The sequence below is a fragment of the Myotis nattereri genome (genome assembly GCF_964212035.1).
Source record: "Myotis nattereri genome assembly, chromosome: 4".
NCBI lineage: Eukaryota > Metazoa > Chordata > Mammalia > Chiroptera > Vespertilionidae > Myotis > Myotis nattereri.
Window position 1 is genome coordinate 78770202 of NC_138079.1, and position 12876 is coordinate 78783077.

Sequence of the window (12876 nt, forward strand, 5' to 3'; positions counted from 1 at the left end):
TGGAGGGTACAGTGCAGACACAGAGCTGACAGCAGAGGGGGTGCTGGGGATAACTGGAGAGTGAGACTAACCCACTTCCCTTTTCAAATACACGAGAGGAGGATGACCCCTAAAATTGCTTTCACTGCCATTCTCCTTTAAAAGTGACTTCCTTAGACATATCTTGGCAGTTGCAAATCAGTATCATCTTTTGGCCTTTAATGCAGATCTGAGACTCACAATCTTGAACAATATGAAAATCTAGCATGCTGGTTTTGAAGTGATTTCTCTTGCATCGAATTTTCAATTGATTGTCCTTTTTCATCTGCCAAAATGCTTTCTTGTCTCTCAATTATAGATTTAAATGGCAGGTAAATTTGTTCAGTATCTGTGCTAATAAGAGAAATAGCAGAACTACTGATCAAACTATTTTAAAAACTCTTCTCTAATCTATAACCTGTGATTTATTTCTCAGGAACTGGCCTCTATTTTTGGTTAAAGGCAATGTGATAAAAGTCAAATCTCACATTAAAAAATGATGTATAAAGTACCTGGCAGGGTGGCTCAGTTGGTTGGAGCGTTGTCCCATACACTAAAAGGTTGCAGGTTCAATCGCCTGTCGCGGTGTGTACAAGAGGCAACTGATTGATGTTTCTCTCTCTCTGCCTCCCTCTCTCTAAAAAAAATAAAAACATATCATTGGATGAGATTTTTTTAAATGTTGTATATCTAACTCCTTTTTAATATAAGGATAGATATCCTAATACTTAATAAAAATTTATTTTATATTTAAGGATATAAATCTTTAATTTAAAAATATAATAAAACACATTATAAATTAAATATATTGAAACATACTCTTTAAGAGTGTCTACAATAGCACTGCTGGCAGGTAATATTATGTACCACATTCTATGCAACCATTCAAGTCTTCATCTCCCCAAAAATGTAATTACAGATCCAGCTGGCATTCAAAGCAAGTACTGTAGCCACATCTGCCTAATGCGTTTTATTGCAGCTATTCATCTTTTAAGTAGGGTGTTATAAGATATGCTAAAAATAAGTCATTCTTTATTTTTGTAACTAAAGTATAATTATTTTGCTATTTCAGTGGGCATAAAATTTAACAATTCCCCTGTATACAGAGTTCCAATTTTAATTAGTGCTATTTCAGATTACTGTTAGAATGCTTTTTTCATAGTTTCACTCTGTTGGTACAGTCTCTTTCTTCTCCAATATGGGATATGAATAAGTGAGAACATTCCTTTTTTTCTCCCCTTTCTAGTGTTCCAAAGCAGGAGTTAATCATAAAATAATGGACTAGTAACACTGTAAAATATTTTAATGCGTCAAGGCAATTCAAAACTTCAAGTCCTTTTTCAATTGAGGTATAATATAAATGAAATATACTCAAGCATACATAGGTGTCCGTATCAGGAAACATAATGAAACTACTATATGATAGTATCATATTCATCACCCATTATCAACATTCTTCATCAACTCATAGTACTTAGTGCTGACATTCAGCACTTCCCTTATTTTCACCACATTGCGGACAAAGCTTTCGCTGTGAGCTTTTAATTAAGTAATCAGGAAACCAAGCTAAAAGCTGTTCTACTTTTCCTCAGAAGGAGAAATAACAAAGTCAGAGATATATCAAAAAAGAAAAACTTACTCTTCGTGGAATCCTCTGAAGCAGTTTAAGATAACTTTTCCTCCTATAAAGATAAAAAATCACAGAATCTTTAAAGTTTCTTCACTGTTCTTTGAGAGAAAAGTGGAAAGGAGAAAGGAAACATTAGCAGAGCAACTAGAAATCATATTAATACTGTGTTAATATTTCATTGAGGTATTCCTATAATTTGGACTTGTCTATAGAGTTATCAGCAAAAAATAAATAAATAAGAATAACTTAGAATCATGGCTGATTTTGTCTAAAATCTCATGAAGTTTTTGTGGGTAACCTAACCATGATTGTTCAGAATAAATTAAATATAGATTTGTGTCGAATAAAAAGGTTTTAAGATGAAACCTTTAGCAATAATTGTAGGTTTGTGAAAAGAAAACTTTGGGGAAAATTTTTAATGTGTGGTCAAGCTGCTAAGATTCAAAATGGGTTAATTATGTAAATGGATTTAAAATATCAAAAGCAAGCTGATGCAGATTTAGAGTTTGTTCCTCTTTCTGTTAAAAGGATGAAGTTTTTTGGACTGTGGGTCTGCTCCTGATAAGATATTGTGACAAATTTTCTGCCTAGAAAACAAAGGTTCTATCTTTTATCAAAATAACTTCCTAGGTTTTATGTTGTCTTAATCAGGTCTTTGATTATGTAAGAAAACGGAATCCTTTCCATAGGAAAAGTTATGCTCTCGTTGACTTTCATGAAAAGGCAGCAGCAACAAAATGAAGCCCTTTCTCCTTCTGTGAAAATGACCCTTCATTGCCAGACTTTTGCTGTCAGGTGTCCTTGTAACGTGGCAGCAGTCTGCTCCTGAATCAGGGAAATTAATGTGGGTCAACAATGGCTGGACATTAAATGAATAGACAGGGCCTGGGCACCCCAAGATGGCTGCTTGCTTCTTCCTGGGCCCTGGCAACCCTCATTTTTTCAGTTTTGGCATTCTTTCATGTACCAAAAGCATTTAAGCTGGACTTCATTCAACTGCCACTCGGTATGGGTTATCAGTATGCTCTTGTTGTTGGGTGTATATTTTCTGGAAGGGGTGATGCTTTCCCCTGTCACGAGGCTAAGGCTATTGCCTTCACAGTGACAAACTGTGCGAAAATGTTTCCCACTTGGGGTACACCTCAAGGCTTTTTACATACATAGCAGCCCCACCACATGCCATGGGATGGTGGCTTGGGACTTGTCATTGCTTTCCCTCCAAGCCTCTGATTGTGGGCTCATTACATGGATGACATGTTAACATATGAAGATTTGCCTCTGCTGCAGAACACCTTGCGGCCTTGCTGAACCACCCACAACAGTGAGGATGGGCAGTAAATCCACAGAAAATTCAAGGTCCAGGCACCGCACTAACGTTCTTGGGAGTCATATGGTCAGGTAAGACCCACATTGTCCCTGAGTCTGTCACAGACATCCTACAAGCCTATCATTACCACAAAGTGTGAAAGAGGTACAGGCTTCTGTGGGAATTTTGGGGTACTGGTGAACAGTTATACCCCATTTAGCATAATGCCTTCAGCCATTATATCACCTGGTTTAAAAGGGCCCTATATGGGGCTGGGGAGCCAAACAACAGGCTGTCTATGAAAAGGCAAAAATACTGGTCAACTAGATTAAAGCCCTTGGAATCCCCAGGTGGGGTTGACATTTGAATCAGATATTTCAGTAACGGGGGAAGGCATGGGCTGGGCATTATGGCAAAAAATAGCAGAAAGAGGATATCCCTTGGATTTGGGTCCCTATCGTGGAAGGGGGCAGAAATTGGTTACACCGTTACACTCACTAGAACTGCAATTAGTGGCAGTGTATACAGATAGTGCTAACACGGGCGGAGCCTCTTACCAAAGAGAAGCCAGTTACAGAACTTCCCTTCCCATCAAGCACTGGATTGACAACATGTTCCACTGAACCGCATCTGCCATGGCTCAGACTCCTATGCTGACCACATGGTGAGTATTCCTGCAGCATAGGAGTACTACCCTCCAAATACTGCTGCTCCTATCCCTGTGTCAACCTCTGCAACCTGCAAAAAGAAGAGGAGAACTTCCAGCTGGGCCCTGGGACACCAACAGCTCAGCCGGGGTAATCCCTCTACCCAGATGGCAGCTTCCACCCAACCATCCACTGACACTACCTGGGCTGCTTTACGAGCTGTCTGGTTGGTGATCATGCCTGAACCTTGGCCACTGATCCTGTGTACAGCCAGTTGGGTTATGGCTTAGACCAGTGATGGTGAACCTTTTGAGCTCGCCGTGTCAGCATTTTGAAAAACCCTAACTTAACTCTGGTGCCGTGTCACATATAGAAATGTTTTGATATTTGCAACCATAGTAAAACAAAGACTTATATTTTTGATATTTATTTTATATATTTAAATGCTATTTAACAAAGAAAAATCAACCAAAAAAAATGAGTTCACATGTCACCTCTGACATGCGTGTCATAGGTTCACCATCACTGGCTTAGACAGTAGAAACAGAGGAGTAAATAATTATGAACAAGCATTTATGGAGACAATAGATGTAGAAACATATTTGGACTCACTTGCAAGAGTCTGAGGCAGACCTTGTTTTCCATGTCCTTGTCCAGAAGGTGTCTCTACCTCCAGGAGGCAGATGACTTGGAAAAATACATGCATTAGCAACTGACCTGTCAGTTGACCCTGTAGATTGGGTACACCGGAAGAGTGGACATCATAGTACCCAAATAGGATGGTGGATAGCTACAGAGGCAGGGCTGCCTTTAAAATATAGTGACCTGGTCAATAGAGTTACTGAATGGAGATTCCATCTCCTGTATAACCCACAGGCAACTGGGTTGGTCCGACAGAAAAATGGTGTCCTCAAACAGCAAAGTTATGAACTGGAAAACCTACTTGGGCCAGGTGGACAGACATGCTTTCCCGACCACTAATACATTTAATAACCACCCTGTGGGCACACTTCTCCACACGTCAGGCTGGGAACTCAGCCTGAGGCACCCAGTAGGGAAAAGGTGTAGAAAACAAAGGGCATAGCAGTAGATCCGACGTTTGCCAGGGCCAACAAGCTATCAAGGCACCAAATCCTATTGTCCCTGAAACGGAGACACTTACTGGAATCTGTAAAGGGGCTTTCCACTGGGATGGGCCAGGTACTTCATGCTCCTGCATGGGAAGAACTGCTCGGTCTCTGGTGGGACCCATGGAAACACGCTATTCATAGACCAGTTCATGCAACATTAAAAGAGGAGAGAAGGTAAGGGTCCTGGCCTAGTATATTCTTCTCCTTACCTACCCGGCTCACACCAGAAAAAAATCACTTCCCCTGGCCAGATTTCCATGGCTGCAGCCATGTTAACATCTAAGATTATGGTGCAAATAAAATTGTCATGACCCTACTAAATATTTAGCTTTCTGATCTTAGATTTATTTCTACTGTTCCTGTGCCACATCCAAACTGAATGTTGTGTTTTTATACCATGTAAGTTTGCTAATATTGCTTCTCTGTTAACACATATGAAAACTCAAATGCTTTAAGTGATCTGACCCCCAGCCTAGGTGAGCTATTAAATCACTGGTTTGGGGCCTAGAGGTCATGATGGGAGGAAATGTTACTAATACCTGGACTGCTGCTTTTCATTTTTCTCTTTTCTGTATCTGTCTGTACTGTTGCAGCAGATTGTCTCTCCAATATGGTCAATTGGCAATTAAGCAAGCTACTTCCCTGCTACTGAAGCCCCTTGCTGACCACTCGGAGCACCTGGCGGCAGAGAGGGGCAAGGGAGAGTGTAAGAGCCAGTCCCGGGGGGGGGGGAGTGTGAAGGACACTGTTCTGTGATATGATCGCTCTCTGTCCCACAGCTGGACCTGGGCCAGAACAGAGGTTGCTTTCCACAAACCCTCCTTAGAGACAGAATGAATAGCAGTTATGATCAGACAAACATAAATCAGCACCTCTCCCTTGCCTCCCCCTGTGTGCCAGCTCATGGAATAAGCTGTTTTCCTGACCTGGTCAAGCGATATTTTCTGTACAAGGGATAGTAGCCATGACTATCCCTTTACCCTACAAAAATTCTTGGATCTCCGTGATGCTTGGCAGGAACCAATTTCATCTTGCAGCTGCCCAAGACACACTTTGTATGTAAGTTTCCCTTAATAAGCCCCATTACTTACCAGCCTGCAGTGGCCAGCCTCTTTCTTCAGTCTAGGGAGGTAGATTTTCAGTTTGGGGTATTTTCCCTGGGTCTGCTTGCACAAGCCAGGGCCCAGGCTGTCTTGTGGATGGACGACTTGGGGTATAACAGGAGCTGGAACACCATGCCTGCATCAGTGGTGACCTCGGTCTGGTGATCTGTTCCCATGACAGTTTTTCCCCACATGAGGGAAGAGAGGGTGTGGAAGGAAAAACAAGGCTAGAAATATAACCAAATAGTGCTAGTTTATCAGAGTGGAAGGTGACAAACACACCAAGATCTGTGCCCTCCCAAACATTAGTCATGCTATGCTGATGGCTCTCTGGAAGCCTGTGAACAATTATTACATCCATGACTCTTCTTAATTCAGTACATCCATGGTATTATTATATTAAACATATTGCCAGCCTCCCAATAGTTCTGGCTCAAGTGGAATAGAAGGCAAAACAAAAACAGATGTAGAGACAGAGAAGCATCGATCAGATGCTCAAAACTCAGAGGGAAGATAGGGGAAGGTGGGGGTGAGGGGGAGAGAACAGCCAAAGGACTTGTATGCATGCATATAAGTATAAGCGATGGATGTGGACAACAGCGGGTGAGGGTGAGAGCAGGATTGGGGGGATAAGGGGTCATTGGGGGGATAAGGACACATTTGTAATATCTTAATAAGGGGAAAAATTTTTTAAAAAGAAATTATGCCATCCCTTTTATAGCCTTACATTGGAAAAACTGATGAATTGTAGTGTTTATAATATAATAATGTCTATTGAATTTAGTGTCTATTTAATTGAAGCTAATGAGATCCCGATGACATGTGTTGGTATATTCACAAACCTCCTCTCAATAACACTAGCGGTCCCCAGAATGGGTCTACATTTGAGCTCAAGACAGCTGTCCTAGGAGGGCTGACTGTGGATTTATTTTGGTTTCTCTCACTATAGTGGCAGCCCATCAACAGTTCTAGAATGTTCCTATCTGATTATGCTAAATGTCTGCTATTCATGTGAGAGGTGGAGATAATGCTACAGGCAAATCATAGCCTTGCCAGGACCCACATTTTGGCCCCAGCCCCCCAGAATAAGAAACTTCTTGTATTCTCTTCACACCATCCATGCCCCAAATACTACCCCCAAACCCACCCTGACATCTGAGGGATACTGTGCTAATTTTAGAATAAACAACCACTAAGGTTGTATAATATGCAGTATTAAGCATAGAAGTCAAAAGGGGCACCCACATTTTAAACTACATTTTCAACAAGTATAAGTGAAATGTTTCATAACATAGCAAAGTACTTGATATTGATTTCACTTACTTTTCACCTATATCTGCAGTAGTCTTAGGGAACAAACTGGGGAGAGAATAAGAAGGAATTTTCTTTTATATTTGAGTAAGACACTCAAATGTTACAATGAGCTTTACATTAATACACACACACACACCCTGTATATGCCAACTTGTTAATGTCTACAAATAAAGACTACTAGAAGGAAAGGCCACAAAAGAATAGTTAAGTGGTTAGAGGGATTATAAGCAGTTTTAATGTGGTGCTATTCTCTAATTTCTAGTTATAAGATTAAGAAAAAGTACATTATTTAATACCCACTAGAATTTTGGATCAAAATGGGTTCAAATGTGTGGCTACAGAGTAGCAGGGACCAGGAAAATGCAGATGGCAAGCTTTGTTCTAAATAAAGGATTAGAGTTGACTGTGGAAGACCTGAGGGTGGGGAAAGGACAGAACTTGCTCAAGTGACTATGAAAAACTCTAACCTGAAGGCCCATACAGAGACAGACAGGACCTGGGGCACATTCCAAGTGCTCAACTGGCCTGGGCAGGATCCCCATGTCAAGCAGTTGGCTTCTGAATTTGTTGCAGCCATTGGTGAGGTAGGACAGGCCCAGCAGGTGTCTCAGAGCACCTCGCTGTCTTGGTGCTGGAAAAGAATGGACATTTGTTTCATGTTTTTCGCAAGGGTATGGTACAGGTTCTTGTTTGGGCCCAGTGATCCCACTTCTAGGAATATATCCTAAGAAACCAGAAACACCAACCAGAAAGAATATATGCACCCCTCTGTTCACAGCAGCACAATTTACAATAGCCAAGATTTGGAAACAGCCCAATTACCTATCAGCAGATGAGTGGATTAAAAAGCTGTGGTATGAACTACCATGCGGCTGTAAAAAAGAAAACTCTTACTATTTGCCACAGCATGGATGGAGCTGGAGAGCATTATGCTAAGCAAAATAAGCCAGTCAGAGAAAGATAAGTATCACATGATCTCACTCATATGTGGAATTTAATGAGCAACATAAACTGATGAACAAATACAGATCCAGAGACAGAGACGCATGAAACAGATTGATGAATTTCAGAGGGAGGGCAGGGGGTTGGGAAGTGGGTGAGGATTGATTAACCAGAGAACTTATATGCATAGCCCATGGACACAGATGATAGAGTGGTGAAGGCCTGGGAGGGGTGTGTGCAGGGTAGAGGGGGGTCAATGGGGAAATTTAAAAAAAAAAGCAAAAGGGGACATTTGTAATACTTTCAATAATAAAGATAAATTTAAAAAAATAAAATAGACTTATTTTATATCCTGTGTTTGCTAATCCCAATATCTGAAGTCTTTGGAGGTCTAATCATAGTGTTGGTTTCTGCCATCTCTGAACTTGAAATTGCTAATATTGGGCTGAACTTAATTTGTCCTAATCCTGAGAGGCCCAGTGGAGTTTGTTTTCACCAGAAAGCATTGTATTTATGTTGAGGCAGGAATCTGGGAGCTTCGAACCAGGCAACACTAACTCCTCAGCTTGTGCTTTTCTGGGCGACACAGGGGCTACAGCATTGTTCCCACATCCGTGAGGCTAATCTTAGGATTGCATTTTCAGGGGACACTTTTACCCCACGCTAAGGAAACTTTGGCAGCTTTCACTGGAGGTAGAATTCTTAGGGTCCTGGGTTATGTAAGGGTCTAACATAAACCCCCACACTGCATGTGCCAAAGACTTGTCTTTTGTTCCTGAAGCCGTTCAGACCCGAGGCTGTCGGGCCTCAGTACTGGCAGGTGTTCCTAGTAGCCTGCAGCTTCAGTATGCACCGTATCATCTGGTTTCAGCTTCAATTTTTGGCCTCTGAACTCAACTCTAAGTTTTTTAAAAGCCTGTTGTACTTTCCCCAGCATTTCTATGTATTTGTACTTAGAGTATTGAGTTCACTCTACTACCCAAAGACCTCCCATAGCATGTACATGCCTGACTTACTGTTTTCTTAGCCCCCTGAGGGGAGAGTCTCACCTGCTATATTACCAAGGGCCCACACTGCCTGTTCACACACAGTTATAAGGGTGGAAGGGAAAACAGCTCACCCAAGGCTTAAATGCCAGCCCCCCCACCCCCCCCGCCTTTACACAATAGCTTCAGTCTGCTCTGAAGTCCCTGAAGCAACTTTGGCCAGAACCCAGGCTGCCTTAAACTACAAATAGGGGTAAAGTGATGACTTCAGGAACTCCACCTGCCTGGGCATGAGCTCCAACAATCAGTTTTAAAGGAGGGGTCCTTTCCCGGGACAGTGTTTTCCTTCACAATGAAAGGGGAAGAACAAAAACAAGCCACATGAGGCAGGTATGAAGAACCTCTTCATAGATGTTCCTATCAAATGAGACAAACAGCTGGGCCACAGCTACTTAATATCCTAGAGTTTAGCCTATAGCACTTTTCAGTGATAAAGTAACATTTTTCCCTTCAGTTATTATCATAAAGATTCCTGTAGGGGCCAATTTAAATTAAGCAATTCATATCTGACAACACTGGCATATCTTAAGTTGTTCTTAAGGACATTGTAGAGGAGACATTTAGTCTCACTTTTGAATGAACTAGCCTTTTCTTATATTGTGTGGGCATTTTGCCACTGTCAAGAGACCAAATAGGCCACTGGAGCTCATTTCTAGCCATGAACCTGTAAATAAAAGAAGTCTGTTTGGCCATACCTGGCTTCCTGGATGGCCTGGAACATGGGTCTGGATCTGAGGCATTTGTACCATTGATTATTTCTTGCAAAATGAGGGCTGATCTATAAGGAGATAAACATTCAGGTCAGAGTCTCTGCCAAAAGGAACCATGAAAGTCATCTAGTCTAGCCATCTATCTGATTAGAACAGGCTGGCTTGGACAGTATGTCCCAATCTTCATGCTGGTATGCACTATTATGGGAGGAAAGAACATCTGGTGGTCTCATAGATCTCACATATGCAGACACCCTGCAAGAGAAGTAATTCCTAACATCATTTAGATCCCCAGCACCATTTTGTCTTATGCAGTAAAAACCTGCTTGTGAATATCAGCAAAAAAAAAAAAAAAAAAGAAGGCAGATTAAGGACCTACGAAAATTCTGTCCTCTATAAAAGCAACAAGAAAGCTGATAAACATAGTCAGAATCAACTGTTTCAGAACTTTAGAAACTAACCAAAGGCAGCAATTTGTTTTATTTAAACCAAAAAGAGTTTATTTAAGAAAAATACCTAAATCTCAATAAGAACAGTTAGTTATCTACAAGGGAGCTCCCATAAGACTATCAGCTGATTTCTCAACAGAAACTTTGCAGGTCAGAAGGTATCAGCAAGAAATATCTACACTAATAAAAGAGAAACATGAAACTTAACAAAAGGAAGATAAACAATCCAATAAAAAAATGGGCAACGGACCTAGATAGACACTTTTCGAAAGAGGACATACAGAAGGCAGAAAGACATATGAAAACCTGCTCAAAGTCACTAATTATACGAGAGATGCAAATCAAAACGACAATGCGTTATCATCTCACACCTGTCAGAATGGCTATCATCAACAAACAACAAGTGTTGGAGAGGATGTGGAGAAAAAGGAACCCTTCTGCACTGCTGGTGGGAATGCAGACTGGTGCAGCCACTGTGGAGAACAGTATGGAGCTACCTCAGAAGACTAAAAATGGAACTCCCATTTGACCCTGTGATCCCACTCCTAGGAATATATCCCAAGAAACCAGAAACGCCAGTTAGAAAGGATATATGCACCCCTATGTTCATAGCAGCACAATTCACCATAGCTAAGATTTGGAAACAGCCTAAGTGCCCATCAGCAGATGAGTGGATTAGAAAACTGTGGTACATCTACACAATGGAATACTATGCTGCGGTAAAAAAAAAGGAACTCTTGCCTTTTGCAACAGCATGGATGGAACTGGAGAGCATTATGCTAAGTGAAATAAGCCAGTCAGAGAAAGATAAATACCACATGATCTCACTCATTTGTGGATTATAGAGAACAACATAGACTGATGAAAAAGGACAGACCCAAAGACTGAGAAACAGCGATCAGGCTATCAATCCCCAGAAGGAAAGTAGGGGAGGGCGGGGGTAAGGGGAAGAGATCAACAGAAGGACTTGTATACATGTATATAAGCCAAACCAATGGACATGGACAACGGGGGGATGGGAGCATGAGTTTGTGTGTGGGGGGGAGGTTGGGGGTTAAAGGGGGGGGATGAGGACACATTTGTAATACCTTAACTAATAAAAAAAAAAAGAGAGAGAGAAACATGGTAATTGGCGTACGACCGCTACCCTTCCCACTGGCTAATCAGGGCAATATGCAAATTAACTGTCAGCCAAGATGGTGGCCGGCAGCCAGGCAGCTTGAAACTAACATGAGGCTTGCTTGCTTCAGTGAGGGAGGACTCCAACGTTCCCCGCCAGCCGCTGCAGGCCTCTGAGCCTGCAGTTTCAAACATTGTAACAAATATAGAAGCTAAACAAAACCCCAGAAACCAGCTTTCAGCCGGCTGGGATCTCAGAGCTGGAGTTGATACAGAGTTTTGAGAACCGAAACAAACCAGATACCTGCTTTCAGGAGCGGAGGCCTAAGAGCTGGAGCCTCAGACCTAAAGCTGGCCCAGAATAAAAAAGAAAAAAAAGAAAAAAAGGAGCAGTTGGGAGCTTCATTCCCAGCCTGAAAACAGCCCTCAGCCCCTCACCCAGACTGGCCAGGCACGCCAGTGGGGACCCCCACCCTGAAGGGTGTGTGACCAGCTGCAAACAGCCATCATCCCCTCATCCAGGCTGGCCAGGCACCCCAGTGGGGACCCCCACCCTGATCCGGGACACCCTTCAGGGCAAACCAGCCAGCCCCCACCTGTGCACCAGGCCTCTATCCTATATAGTAAAAGGGTAATATGCCTCCCAGCACCGGGATCAGCGGAGCCGCGAGGCCTCCTGGCACCGGGATCAGTGTGACAGGGGGCAGCGCCCAAACCCCCTGATTGCCCTGCGGCTCTATGTGTGATGGGGCAGGGCCACAACCTCCCTATCCGCCCTTCTCTGTTCATGACAGGTGAAGGCGCCCCAACCCCCTGATCTGCCCTGCTCTGTGTGTGACAGGGGGCGATGTGCCAACTCCCCTATTGGCCCTACTCTGTGAGTGACAGGGGGGAGCTCCTCAACCCCCTGATGGGCCCTGCTCTGTGCATGACGGGAGGGAGCTCCCCAATCCCCTGATGGGCCCTGCTCTGTGCATGACGGGGCAGCGCCCCAACCCCCTGATTGGCCCTGCTCTGCGTGACAGGGGGTGGCGCCACAACCTCCCCATCGACTCTGCCTTGAGTGTGACGGGGTGGTGCCCCAACCCCCCAATTGGCCCTACCCTGAGCGTGACTGGGGGTGGCATGGCAACCTCCCAATCCGCCCTGCTCTGTGCATGACAGGGGCGATGCCCCAACTCCCCAATCGGCCCTGCTCTGAGCCCAACCAGGGGCTGCACCTAGAGATTGGGCCTGCCCTCTGCCACCCAGGAGCAGGCCTAAGCCAGCAGGGCTTTATCTCCCAAGGGGTCCCAGACTGCGAGAGGGCACAGGCCGGGCTGAGGGACCCCCTTCCTCCCCCCCGAGTGCACAAATTTTTGTGCACCGGGCCTCTAGTATAAGTGATAAAAAGCAAGGACCTACAATCAAGATTACCCAGCAAAGCTATCATTTAGAATTATAGGACAGATAAAGTGCTTCC

At 43.4% G+C, this 12876-nt stretch overlaps 1 long non-coding RNA gene across 3 annotated transcripts in view; it reads right to left on the reverse strand.

The window, feature by feature from the left end:
* LOC308517503 overlaps positions 1 to 12876 on the reverse strand; it is a 102582-nt gene that overhangs the window by 9792 nt on the left and 79914 nt on the right. Inside the window, exons 4-10 of one of the 3 annotated variants that reach the window (XR_013995833.1) lie at positions 9832 to 9914; positions 7616 to 7779; positions 7158 to 7193; positions 5823 to 6000; positions 3512 to 3692; positions 1658 to 1700; positions 531 to 655 (exon numbers count right to left, since the gene is read on the reverse strand). This is a non-coding gene — a long non-coding RNA (uncharacterized lncRNA). The remainder of the gene's footprint in view (positions 1 to 530; positions 656 to 1657; positions 1701 to 3511; positions 3693 to 5822; positions 6001 to 7157; positions 7194 to 7615; positions 7780 to 9831; positions 9915 to 12876) is intronic. The other 2 variants (XR_013995832.1, XR_013995834.1) reach the window with 2 other exon arrangements.